This window comes from Cyrtonyx montezumae, unplaced genomic scaffold, assembly GCF_038088225.1.
Source record: "Cyrtonyx montezumae isolate F1298 unplaced genomic scaffold, pur_monq_1.0 scaffold_5, whole genome shotgun sequence".
Taxonomy (NCBI): Eukaryota; Metazoa; Chordata; class Aves; order Galliformes; family Odontophoridae; genus Cyrtonyx; species Cyrtonyx montezumae.
In genome coordinates this window covers 18,637,504-18,650,841 of record NW_027072056.1, presented here as the reverse complement: position 1 = coordinate 18,650,841, position 13,338 = coordinate 18,637,504, and the positions used below count along the sequence as shown (strand labels likewise).

General features: G+C 48.3%; 1 protein-coding gene across 1 annotated transcript in view; it reads left to right on the top strand.

Moving 5' to 3' along the window:
* Positions 1-622: 622 nt before the first annotated feature.
* The window catches only part of FNDC3B (fibronectin type III domain containing 3B), a 145,169-nt gene continuing 132,453 nt past the window's right edge, over positions 623-13,338 (top strand). Inside the window, exon 1 of the mRNA XM_065748462.1 lies at positions 623-764. The gene's annotated coding sequence lies outside the window, so the exon portion shown is untranslated. The remainder of the gene's footprint in view (positions 765-13,338) is intronic.

Genomic DNA, 13,338 nt, shown 5'->3' with positions numbered 1-13,338 from the left:
CTTAAGTTGCAGCAGGGGAAGTTCGGGGTATTAGAAAATGCTTCTTCTGATAAAAGAGCGATAGTGCACTGTCACAGCTGCCCAGGGAGTGGTGGAGTCACTGCCCCTGGAGGTGCACAGAGCCGTGGGGATGCGGGCAGTGGGCACAGATGGGGGTCTCTGAGGTCTTCTTCAGCTGTAATACCATAACACGACGAGTGGCCATGCCCTGTTCTAACTAGATTAAACCTTTACTCCGATTCCCCCTCTGCACCCACGCAATGCTCAGAGGTGAATTACCGACGTGGCACCCCGTGGCTCCGCTCTACAAGGGGACGACTCCATCTCCCCTTCGCGGCCGCGTCACTGCAGCGTGCCGGGGGATTTCCTCATCCCCGAGAAACGCGGGGCTGCCCGCGGGCAGCAGAGCGGAGGGGCCGGGACCCGCAGGGCCGGAACCCGCGCGCCTCCAGGACCGCCCGCCCCCACCCGGCGCCCGGGGACGGGGACGGGGACGGGGACGGGGACGGGGCGGAGGGATGGGAGCCGCCCCGGGGCGGGGCGGAGCGGAGCGGGAGGCCCTGTGCTGCCGCCCGCTCAGCCGGCTTTTCGGCGGGAGCCTCTACTCCAGAGTGCGCGGTAGCGTGGGCCGGCCGCGGGCCCCATGTGGTGCCGACATCACTGACATGGCGGAATCCCCACCAAGCTCTCCTGGCGCCCGCTCCAGCTAGCTGCGACTCTCCGCCGGCAGCCGCGCCCGGCCCGGCCCGCACAGCCCTCCGCAGGTGAGCGCGGCGCTGCCGGGGCCGGTGGTCGGGCGGGGTCGCTCCGTTCTGTGCTCGCAGCCGCGGGCGCCGCACCGCCCGCCCCGTCCCGGCTCTTTTGTTCCTCGCGGGGCGGCGGCCGCTGCCGTCGGGGAAAGTTTCTCCCGCTCGGTGCTGGGGTTGGGCGCGGGGGAGAAGTTTCGCCGGGCTCCGTGCGGGGCGGGGGAGCCCGGAGCGGCTGTCAGAGCCTCCGCCCGAACGTCGGCGCCGGGCTGCGCTGCGAGCGGGGCGAAGCGGCTTCGCCCCCACCCCGCGGGCCGGGCCTGGAGCCGGGGAGCGGCGGAGCCGGGATCTGCGCGGGGAGAGAGCCCGGCTGCTGCTCCCGAGCCCGTCTGCCCTTGGCCGAGCAGCCCGGGGAGGGAAGATCCCATGAAACGTGGTGCGTCGCTCGCCAGACACCTCTGTACATGGCATGGAACCAGCAGACGGGAGGGGAAAAAAGAGAAGAAGTCTTTGAAAAGCTGAACTTAGGCTGAGACGCGTCTGCAGCCCTCCCTGTGCCTCCCCCCCGTCCCAGTTCTCAGAAATGCGCTGTTTGAATAAGGCTTTGGCTGAGGCTGTGCGGTTGGGGCTCGGTGTAACGAAGCATTTAACCCATCGCTATTTGTAGCAGAAAGGCGGGAGCTGCCGCTCTCCACGTTGGTAATGTTGTATTTCGTTTGCATTTCTTCACTTCGTTCCTTAAAATTCCCTTTCACGGAGAGGACATTGAGAAGTGGAAAAGTCCAAGTTTCTTGCTCTGTGAGTGTTGTTTTTCTTTCTCCCTCTGCAGCTTGGTGCTGGCTGCATGCAGCAGTGCTCAGGTACACCCGTGCCCATGGCCACGCTGGCTCTGACCACGCAGCCCGCAGAGCCCAGGGCTCCTGCATACATCTCTCCAAGGTGCCAAACCAGTCTGACCTGAGCTTAACAATGTGCTGGGCAGTGGGATTTCAGACTGGTGTGCTGTTTTATGTCCAAACTGTGATTTCTCAGCCTTTTTTTACATGCTTCCCTGGCTGATAGAGAGCTGCTGGAGCACAGTGTGTGCTTGTGGGAATGCTCCCAGGAGCCCCAACCTCCTCCCCTGCGGGACAGCACCCTGCTCATGGTCTCGTCCCTCTGCCCACCTGTGCCTTTTTCTCTGTGCAACTGGTGCTACCAATAAGAAATGATTCTTGGCTGTGTTCCCAGGGTCACGCAGGGTCTCGCACAGGAATGGGCTGTTAGTGCTGTTCTCCTAATCTCCAGTGCTCTGTGGTTCTCTCTCATTAGTTTGAAGGCAGTTGTGCTTTGTAGTTGTACTGGGACCCTGCTGGGACAGCAATGCCAGATTCCCCAGTGGTGCCTGAAGTTGTTCTTCCCAGTTAAGTTTTCTTGAGCAAGTTTATGCTCATAATGTAGCACAGGAAGAAGTCTGTGTGGATGGCGATGCATATCACAATCTTTGTGAGCTATCGGGACCCATCTGCTTGGGATTTGAGGTCACTGCTGGGGCAGCAATGAAGGGGTTTTACATATTGTTGGTCTACAGCTGGCTGAAATCTATGAAGGGCACAGCAGGGGTGGTGAAATGCTGGGGCAGGATGCCCAGAGATGTGATGGGTGCCTGGTCCCTGGAGATGCCGGTGGTCAGGCTGGGCAGGGCTCTGAGCACTGATGGAGCTGTGGGTGCAGCAGCTCCCTCCTTTGCAGGGGGGGTTGGACCAGGTGGCCTTTAAGGGTCCTTTTCAACTCAAATAATTCTGTGTTTCTCAGAAAGTTAGCATCTAAACAAGCTGATGTTCTCTACAGCTGAAAAGCATGGAGCTTCAGCCTGGTGAATGCTAGTCCAAAAGCAAAGTTTGTGGGTTGGTATGAGGATCTTAAATCTTGCAAAGCAGCTGTTGTTACCTGAAAGCTTCAGAACCAGAATACAGCTAATAAAGCAAATTATGTTCTACAGTGCTGCTCTCAGTGCAGCTGCTCTGGGAGGAGCAGACGTGGGGATGGCTGGCGTGCAATGGGAGCGTGAGGACTGGCAGTTCAGCTGCCCTGGGAGCAGTCCCAGCCCCTGCGCTGGGAACACGGTGCTAGCTAGCAAGTCTGTAACTCAGTGTCCTGGTGCTTTTGTGGAACGTTATCGAAGGCTATTCTAAACAACTGCAACTTCAGTGCACAGCAAATAAAATAAATAGCAGAGGCGGCCAACAAACCTCTGTGTAAATCTCAGCTGTGCAAAAGAGCAGCGAGGCAGGGTTCTGCAAACCAGCTGCAGAGCTGCCTCGTGCATAGGTGATGTGCTCTGCGCTGCTGAACGGCGGCCGTGGGGAATCCTTCAGGGACGGGAATATCAAAAGTAACGTTGTTTATGGCCAAGGTTTAGTGTCGCTGTGTGATCCGTCCCTGGAGATGGAAGGTATGTGGGAAGAGGGAAGTTCTTCGAACAACACAGTGGAAATAGGAGACGATGGGTACACAACGGTAACAGGCCATCTACAGGCAGGAATGCTGGGCGGTGGAAAGCAGATAACTCCTCAAACATTTGCCAGTTGGGATAGGATGATTACGTTTTCACCGCTTTAATTCCGAGCACCTCTGCAGAATGAATGTGTCTGCCCCTCTTTTATTGCAGAGCTGACAGGCCAAAAAAAAACCAAAAAACAAAGACCAAGCACAAACTAATTAAACCTGATTTATTGTACAGTCTGAAGCAGGGCTGGAGAGATCGGTTGCCTTGCAGAAATTGTGCTGCAGATGTGAAATCTGTGCCATGCTTTGGGTGAGAAAGCGAGGAGCTGATGAGCAAGTTGGGGAGAAAAGTGCTGTGTCTGCTCGAGTCCACTCCAACCAGGGGCCTGCCCCAGAGGTGCCAGCTACCACAGCTCTAGGTGTTGTGCTTCATAGAGAAAAAGCTCAGAGGTTAAAACACGCTGCTTCTCGAGTGGCGTGCTTCCTGTGCTTCAACTGAGGCGTCCTTTATTTGCCAGTGAGTTGTGTTGTTCATCAGTGGGTAACACACCACTACTGTATCAACCCAAGGAGGAGCACTCGCTGTGTGCGTTTCTGGGGTGACATGCTGGATGTCACCACTGGGGCACTCTGCTTATCGAAGGAAAGCTATTTATAGTGCTCTCTTATGTGTGTAGTATGAATCCGAAAGCAGTTCCGAATGAAGACGGTGTTCCTTTTTGCTTTTGAAGAGATAAACATTGCAGCTAATGCCACTATGTATGTTTGCTTCATAGCCCTGTGCGAGCAGCTCAGCAGTGACCAGAATGGGTTTGAGTGGAGCTGCAGTCACTGTCGTTTGTTTGTTTGTTGTGCTGGGTTGATGTTATCTGAAATCACACATTCTGTGGGACTGCAGGTGCCAGGTGTGCTTGGCTGCTGGGTGCTGAGTTAGTGTATCACATTCCTCGAGTGCTTCCTATGTAACTCCTGTAACTGTGACTATGGATGTTTCTATTATTAGGTCCTTGCGCAGGACTCTTATAATAGAATGCCTGTGTATGTATATATTTAAACATGTACTTCATGCCTCTAGAAATGCTTCATATGGAATGTTTTGAAAAGAGAAAAAAAGAAATGGCTCTCAAGAGGCTGTTAATAGAAACTTCAGTGAGCAACAATTTAAGATGACCCTCACCGCCCTCAGAGATCCTTGGAATGCCGGGGACAGCTTTCCTTGTGCCATTCATCAAAGCTAGCAAAATGCTGAGCACATCCTGCTCAGTCTGTAGCTGGCTCTCTGGGCCTCAGTATGGCCCTTCTGGTTTTTGTGGCAGCTCCCTACTCCCTGATTGCCCACTAATAAAATGCGGATGTTCCGTGCTGCAACCTAAATCTCCGCGGTGTCTTTTGCCCTGTGTGTTTCTGCACGATTCTTTAATCAGGTATGATTTTTCTAGAAGCTCGGTACCAGAAGCAGCCTGGCAAGAGAGTTCTGATGCCTTTCGGGATCACCTTGCTGTTTCTCTTTCAGTGTGAGGTTAGTTAGCTGCCAGAATCTATTCCACTTTGTAAGTAACATTGATTGTGGAAGCGCATGCCTATCCAATGGCATTTCATATTACACAAGTGACCTTATGCTTGCTGATGCTCGTGCTGGTGGTTATTAAGTATCAGGTGTTGCTCTTTGCTTGTTATTTATTTATCGATGTGGAGTAATGCAGCAGAGGAAAAAAAAAGAGGATAGCATTTGTGGATAATGAGAGTATTTAATAGGTTTCCTTCTGGTGAGCTTCTGGTCTTGGAATGTCATCTTACAGAAGAGTTGCTTTTGATACAAGCAACTTAATGGCGAGCAAATGCATCACCTAATTAGAATAAATGAATTTTAATATACTACCTTTTTTAAAGATACTGACCCTTTTGAGACCTAGGAAATCCTTCTCCTGCTCTTCTTTCATGATGCACTCCTCTGAGCTCGTGGTGTTATAAACTGGAGGTAGGCTGCTCTGGGCTGGGCTGGGCTGCCAAGCAACTGCAGCTTGGGAGAACAAACCTTGGAGGGCCCTGTGTCCATCTGCAGGAATTGGTGCAAGTTCTCTTCTGGAGATATCCTTACTGAGACAGTATTCATTCTCTCCCCATTGGATGTGCCTGGGCTTATTTATGCAGCTAAAATGCTAGCAGCTCTTAGGGAGATGTTCGTTAACCCATTTTAACATGTTAAATACATTGTTATCGCCCAAATAACGCTTGTTGGGATCTGTAATCTGCCACAGTGGCTCTTCTGGGCTGTATTTCTCTTCAGATTCTTCCAAAGAGGTAATTCTGCCAGATGGTGCTGGGATCAGCAGCAGAGCATGGCGTTTCTCTCAGCACAGCACTGACTTTCTCCTGGGCCATCTATTTTGACTTTCCTACAACACTTTGCCTTCATTAAAGCACGACTAGTTTTCTATTAGTTATTTTCTGTAAATATGCTTTAAATACTGAAGCATTTACACATGAATGAACTCTGCAAAATGGAGTGGATGACATCAGCTGTTGTTGAGGTGGTGGTACCCTCTGCCCAGAAGTCATAACCATCCCCTGGAGTTATCCCCAGGGATGCAGGTACTGCTGCATTATTCTCACGCTGTGCTGTACCCTGCTGAGCTGTTGTTCCCCTGCCAGGGAGAGAAACCAGCACGACAGCTTGGGGCTTGTGGAGGTTTTTGCTGCTGTATGATGCGTTCCAGCTCTGCTTCGTGGTGGTCCAGGGCTGAATTCTGACTGGATTTGGAACACGTGGGCTCTGGTATTGATAGCTGACCATAAGTGATAAACAGGGAACTTGGCTGAGGAGGGAAAAAGTCAGATGTCATGGTCTTTAACAGAGCAGAGTTTGGTGTAATGTTGGACAGAAGCGTTCTGAGTTGTTAAAAGAATGCTTACGCTTACATAAAGTCAGCCTCAGTGCTTCTTGTGTGTCAACTTAAAATCAACTTTAGTTCTGTTTTGCACGTATTTATTTTTGCTGCTCCAATGGGTCTGTATAATTGCTTATTGTTTGCTGCTGCTTCTAATGATTGCACAAAAGATAAACATCCTCTGTGACTTTCAGAGCACGAGTTTGTTCCTCATTTGAAGCCCATCTCTGAGTGGCTATCTGTACCCCAGCAGCTGGAGCTCCTGCTGCGGGGAGGAGTGGTCTCATTGCCTAGTTCAGTTTTCTCCTATCTACAGGGTTTCACGTGTGCAGTGTCTGATCTGCAGTCCTTCCTCCCTTGCTTAACAGTGCTGCACGTTCTTATCCAGGTCTCCTGTGCCCTGCTCTGTGGCTTTAGGAAACAGTTATGGGAATGACTGCTGGGATCTTTGGTCTATAGCGCAGCAGCCACCTCTTGGTTCTGGATACAGCACAGGAGCCAAGGCCTTGGGATGCTTGTGTGACCGCAATCTCTGCAGTACACAGGATGGCGACGTTTTGATTTGTACACCTCTGAATAGGGTGCTTCAGTGGATGTGTGAGAGCTGCTGTGTTACTGGAAAGGCAATATTTGTACATACCCAGCGCTGAAGTTAGACATCAACAGTTTCGCTTCCTTTTGGCATTTCTTGGTCGTGCAGTCACACAGGATGATACACTCCAAAAGTTGCTGTAAAGCGTTTTTCAGTTTCTCCATCCTTCCAGGCGGTTAGAGTGTTGTCTCTGCAAGTGGATCTCAGTCCTTTGTCCTCTCTGTAACTCATCTGCCTGTTCCCTTCTTCCTTCCTTGTGTGTGTTGGAATTGCAAACCTTTGTCTTGGTGTGTCCTGAGTTGCTGGGGTAGTGTAGGGGCACAAAAATAAGTAAGTGGGTGGTTTGTGGAGGCATCGGGAGCAGTGAGATCTGTGTTTTTGCAAATGGGACTTGAAATATTTAACGACTAAAATGTCTGCATTTATATTTTCTGGAAGAAAATGAAATGTGAAGGTTTAAAAAGAAAAAAAAATATGGAATAAAGTAGCAAATGGATCTGCATTGCCAAAGCAGAAATATTTTCTGTGATATGGGAAGGAAATCCAATCTGGATCACCTGCAATGCCAGGAGAGGCTGTACAAACAACAGATGACTTATGCTTGCACCAGTACTCTGGGAGAAGAAAAATCAGCATGTAGCAAAGGTATTATCTAGCTAATTGCTTGGTAGCTGCTCTGAAATTGCTTTAATATTGGCCTTTGGTGTTCCCTTTCTCAGCAGAAAAGCTTTTGTGGGTGAGTAGTTAATGCTTCTGGGGGTGAGGAGCAGGCAGGAGTTCTGCAGCTCCTGGTACTGCTTGCTGTGACCGAACTGAGTTTTTGTTTCTTTGTTGTTATTGCTGTTGTTCCAAATAGTCAGGTTTTACATTGAATGAGCCAGTGTTAATAATAAATGTAATGACTGTACGATGAGCTTTCATTTATTAGCTCCTTGGGGAAAAATGTTTTAATTGTCTTTATGTTAATGTGGATAAATCAGGAGCTTGTTTCCATCCGTCAGGGCTGAAGACTTGTTCAAATGCCCAGCAAACTCCCAGATGGTGGCAGGTCCTGGCTGCAAGCCACTGCTGGCACAGCCTCAGCCTCTGTCACCAGCACACGGCTCTAGTGGATGTCACCATCTTTGGTGTCCCCTGTACTGGGGAAGGGGTCAGGAGTGGTACCTCAGGTTCAGAGCTGTGGCTGAGCCCCCTGCCATCTCCCTGGGACCTGGGGTGCTCAGGGCTGTATGCCATCACTTTAATGGCAGCTGGATGTGCACAGCTGGATGCACCCGGCTGGGTGACCTGGTTCCTGCAGTCCCACCCATGCTCAACATCCTCTGGTTTAAGAAGGTCTGCATGGAAAAATTGATACGGTTCTAGCTGTTGATGTGGACCACCAGATGCTATGAACTGAGTATTTTAATTAAAGTTACTGACCAGGACAGACTGTCAATTTAATTAGCAAATTGTTAATTAAGCATGAGTGAATAACCAATGTGATGGTTGCTTTGCTCTTGGCAGAGACCAGAGCACCTAGCAGATGAATTTCATTACCCCATCTTACATCCAGGGGAACAGAGCAGGGGGTGGCACTAATGGGGATGCAGTTGGAGCAGGATTGCTCTGACCTAGAGCAAGGTCCCACTAGGAGTCCCATCTGCCCCTGTGCTTTCAGCAGTGTTGGGCAGCACTAAGTCAGAAGCTGGCTGCAGAATAGTCACGTCCTAATGCAGCTATCTGTACCCACTCAACATGTAATCTTGTCAGAGGGTGTGCTGGGATTTGTTTGACAGGACCAGCATTGATGAGTGTGTCCATATCTCTGAATTCCTTATCCGTGGGATCCCCCATGGCTTGTTGATTGCTTCCTCTGGAAGTTATGCCCCCTAATGGCACACAGCCATCCTGCTCCCACCAACCAGTGAGGTGATGTCAGTGGCATCAGCTGTGCAGAGTGAGCTGCATCAGGCCTTCACTGCAGGATGCTGGGGCTGACTTGCTCGTGGAGGTGATTCACCCATCTGATACAACTGTGTGGCTTGCCTCCTTTCAAATATGGAGTGGGCATGAGGCAGCTCTGGTGCCCTGGGTGTTGGGTGGGGGAAGGGCTGTACAATACAAAAAAAATTCCAAGCATCTTTTTGGTTAATTCTATTTTGTAGTGTTCTGCTAATATGGTTTGATGGGAATATGCATATTGACTGCAGCTTAAGGTTTCTTAATCATTTCTAAATATGGCTCTCTCAATTCTTCTCCCAAATCCTGAATTGTAAATAATTGGACGTCAGACAGAGCAAGCTCATTCTTTCAAACCTCTCTTATTTTCACGAAGCCACCATTCATGCCTTTACAAATACTCCAGCACAGAATCTACTTTACTCCTAATGAAAACAAGTCCTGATCTCAGCAGATTCAATTACGCTTACGCTCCCCTGCATGAGGACTGAATTCTACCATGCTTGGTATTTCATACTGAAACTGTTGTGTTGTTTTTTTTCCCAACAATTGGTCTGCTTTTGTAAGGAGAAGTATATTTGGACAAAATTGTCAAGTGGTGTGACAAAATGTGCTGCTGCCATTTCCAGGGCACATAGAAGGATTCTGAGCACTTTGCTTTTGTTACCGAAGCAGTGCCAGCTGTTTATACTTCAAGAAAAAAAGCCAAGCACATTAAGTCTTGAACCAGCGTGTCAGAAATGGACATTGGAAGCATCCGTTATGTTATGAAACTGAATTTGGGAGAATGTGGTTTTGTATTCTGAGCTCTGAAATGCTCTGGTACCTTTTCTCTTTCTCTGCCCTTCCTGCTGCTCCTTATCTGCAGGAGTGATTGTTCAGGCTGTAATAAAAGTAAAAATTTGGCAAGCATGGGGGTAGCCTTTTCTCTGATGCAAATCAGCAAAGTTTCATTGTTTTCAGGATATTTGTTCCTAAATCTGTGATATTTTTTAAGTTGTTAAAATGCCAGTGTCAGTACTCTGATAATCTCCAATGGCTTTCGTTTAGATTACGCATTCACGATTGATGATGTCAGACAGATTGGTTCTTATCTTGAGCTATTCTAGAGCAGTGCTTGGTTATTTTAGCTAAACACTTGGCTCAAGTCAAGAGTTTTATTAAAGAGAGCATTGAATGGTATTCTCTTCCCTCATCCCATCCTCCCTGCCACTCAGTCTACCCAAATGCAAAGCACTGAGGTTCGGGTGGTGGTACAGTTTTACAGGAGGTGCTGCTTAACATTGGTTGAATTCCTTGTGGGTATTCTCGTTTAGGTGCCTAAAAATGAACTTTGTTGGGTGCAGGCTGCTTTCTAAGAGAGGAAGGACAAATCAGTTTCTGATCCACGTGGAAGTTAAGGAAACATAGACAAACAAGGATGAAATTACTCCCAGCCCACAGTGCTGGAGAATCATTGGATAGACAAGGAATGCAATAATGGGGATGGAGGTTTTTGAAGAAAGTTTCCCCTGAATAATTAATACCTGTCAACACTGGCTTGTCAGCAGGCTTCATGATCATGCCTGGAAGCTGAGATGCTGCTTTGAGAGTAGAAGCTGAAGATGTAGGGGAGTATCCAGTTTACGTGAGCAGTGGAGGGAAACTGAAACAAGAACTCTTTTGTTGATATAATGTCTTCAAATGAATTTTACTGCATAAAGTAGGTAATGTGGAGGAAGCTATAAACCTTAGGAATTCATTTAGTTGGTTTGGTGGATCTAGGATCTCTTTTAAAGCTGCTGTTTGTTGATCAGGCATGGGTTCTTCTGTGGACTGTGATGATCTTACAGGATTTCACTGGAAAGATCTTAATGGCTGTGTTAGTTTTCTTATATAACTGGAAAAAAGCCTTTTTTCTCATAGTATTACTCAGCAGTGGGGTTTAATTGGATTGTTTTGATTGAAATAGGAAGTAGCATATTTTTATGGGCCTGCGTTGTGTTGTACACTTGAACTGATAGGATGTAATTAGACACTTCATTTTGTTTCTATTTGACATCTTTTAACTAATTAGTAACATGGATTGCTTTCTTTTGCATCGCTTTATTTTCAGTTGATTAAGTGCACTTACTCAGCTCCTCTCAGGGTACAAAATTAAGAGCGTGCTAATTGTGCAATGGTTTTGGCACATGCAGATTGCCTTGGTGTCACCTAAGGACAAGACTTCTGCTGGCAGTGTGGGTGCTGCTCCCTCTGCGTGCCCATGGGCAGGTGTGTCAGCTCTTCCCCTCCTGCTGTCTAGTCAGAGCTTGCTGCCCATGGCTGGAAGAAGCTCTGCCCCCGTGGGGATGGATTGCTTTCAGCTTCTAAATGCTCAGGCAGACTCCTTTGGTGGCTGTGGGTGGTTGGTGGTGGAGGCACCAAAGGGATTTCAGAGATTGTGCCTGGAATCCAGTATACCTCATCCAAGAACTGTCCTGAGGTGAGTGGACAATGCTGTTGGCTCTGTTGCTAATTTTTGCAAACTGTGCTTGTGAGACACTGGGTGTAAGAGGAATAGTGTGACGTATTTGAGTACAGCATTTCTGGAAGTGAACTTCTCCCCAGGCACTGAGCACTCTGGAATAAATGGAACTTTATCACAAAGTGTTCACTCTGCTTTGTGAACAGATTAAGGTGCAATTTGTTTGGATTTGAATACCAGTTATTGATGTGAGGCGCTGAGTAGGTTCTAACTTGTGCCTAGTAACGTGGCAAAGCCAATTGAGTTGAGAATTGAAAGCCACTGAAGTTGTATTGCACTGCTGATCACAGCCTGAGTGCATGTAACCTCTGGTGCCAGAATGAGAGGTAAACAGGTTGGATTTCCCTTTACAATTAAAACTTTTTAAATGGAGTGAAGCTGTTTGTGTGTGTAAATATGCAATTTAGTTGGTTTTTACTCTTTTGCAGAGGGAGTCCTACCACATCTCATCGTTCTTCTTGTAGTATACCTTAAGGCCAGATTTTGATGCTTGCACATCTAGAGTTTGCTCAAATTTTGAGGGACCTTACAGATCATCTACCTCCATCCTGATGCCGTGGGTCCTCACCACAGGTAGCAAGCTACTTGGGGCCCTTAGAAAGCATGGATCTTGATCTTAATGTGAGTGAATTTTGAGGTTAATTTGCTGCTGGTTAAGAAACAAACTGCTGAGAAAACACTATCAATGTGAATCATTGATTTTAGTTTTGTTTTACTGGGGCCTGAAGCTGATCAAACAGGAAAAGTTATGCAGTAGGTTAAAACGTGGCTATCACCCAATAACTATGCCATATAGTTGAGGCGATTTCATGAAATCTGAGTATTTCTCTCTCTATTACCCCAAAAGCCCAATGAAGAAGGTGGATTTGAGGCTGTGGGGTGATTGCACAGGAGCCAGGCATGGAGTGCAGGTTGGGCACCTGGGAGCACAGCAAGAAGCCTGCACAAGCTGTTAAGGGCTTGTCAGGCAGCTTTGTTTTCCAACCAGGTCCTCCTTCATGGCTCCTGGTCCATCCCAGAGGCCGGACAGCGTGCCGAGCAGTGCTGCGTCCTGCGCTGGGCTGCCTGCCCGCTGGGAGCCTGCTGCAGCTGGAACCCGGCCCTCCAGACAGCCAGGATGTTTGCTTTTGTGGAGTGCCGTTGTTGAGGAAATCGAGCAAAGGGATCACTTGAAAGGCCAAGCCACCTATGTGAGATTAGGCTGTTAAATCACGCTCGAAGCCCTCGTCTTAAAGCACCTTATCAGGAGGGGTTGGGGAGGATGTACTTGTGATAGCAGCGTTGCTCAGGAAGCAGCTCGCTTCTTTGTCGGGCTGTGCTGCAAGGATTGGTGCTTAGTGTGGACCAGAGGAGCCCTGCAGCAGCTGGTGTACCTGGCCATGAGACTGGGGCAGCATGGCCTGCTCAGAGCCCCATGCTGCTCAGAGCTGTTGGTGCGAGGGCAGATAAGGAGGAATGTGTAGCTTTTGAAGCATCATGAAGCTGGATATCCTTTGCTCAGGATATTTCCTGTCCACAAGAATTTATTTTTCAACAGTGTTATTGGCAGAAAATCCACCAAATGGAAGAGGGGGAGTGAAACTTAGACATTACAGCAGAAGTCTGGAAATTTCTAGTGTTTGCAGCTAAGTGAAGAACTGGGAAAAATTTGGAGAAATGAAGAATGTGGACCTTTTATGCATTTGTGTGCTGGCATGTATGATTGATATGGAATAGTTGGTGATTTGTGTTTTTCACTGTTGATAAGGTCCATCAATTAACTCTCAGATCAGGGAAAAAAAAGCCCAACAACTTCAGAATGTTGCTACTGAGAAGGAACAGGAGTAGCTGGAGCAAAGCATTCTGAGTTCATTTCCACCAGTCTGCCTCGTGCTTTGCCTTTGTGTTTGTAATGAATTCAAGCCTAAATCATAAAGCAAGATTAATTGGCAATTTGTGATCTGGTTAATCCTTTAGTGAAGCTAAATTGTGTTTAGTGCTGCAGACACAATCCGTGTCTGCTCCCCATGGGCTGCAAGGTTTGCTTGTAGCAATGAGGTTGGGTGCCAGGGTAGTAGCAGAGAAGTGTTTCCTGGTACCAGGATGCCTTTGTAAGGCTGTTTGTGTATGCTTCCTTCTGTAAACTTCAGATAGAATTCACTTGAATGTGGGTGCATACACTGGGGATGGCTGTTTCTA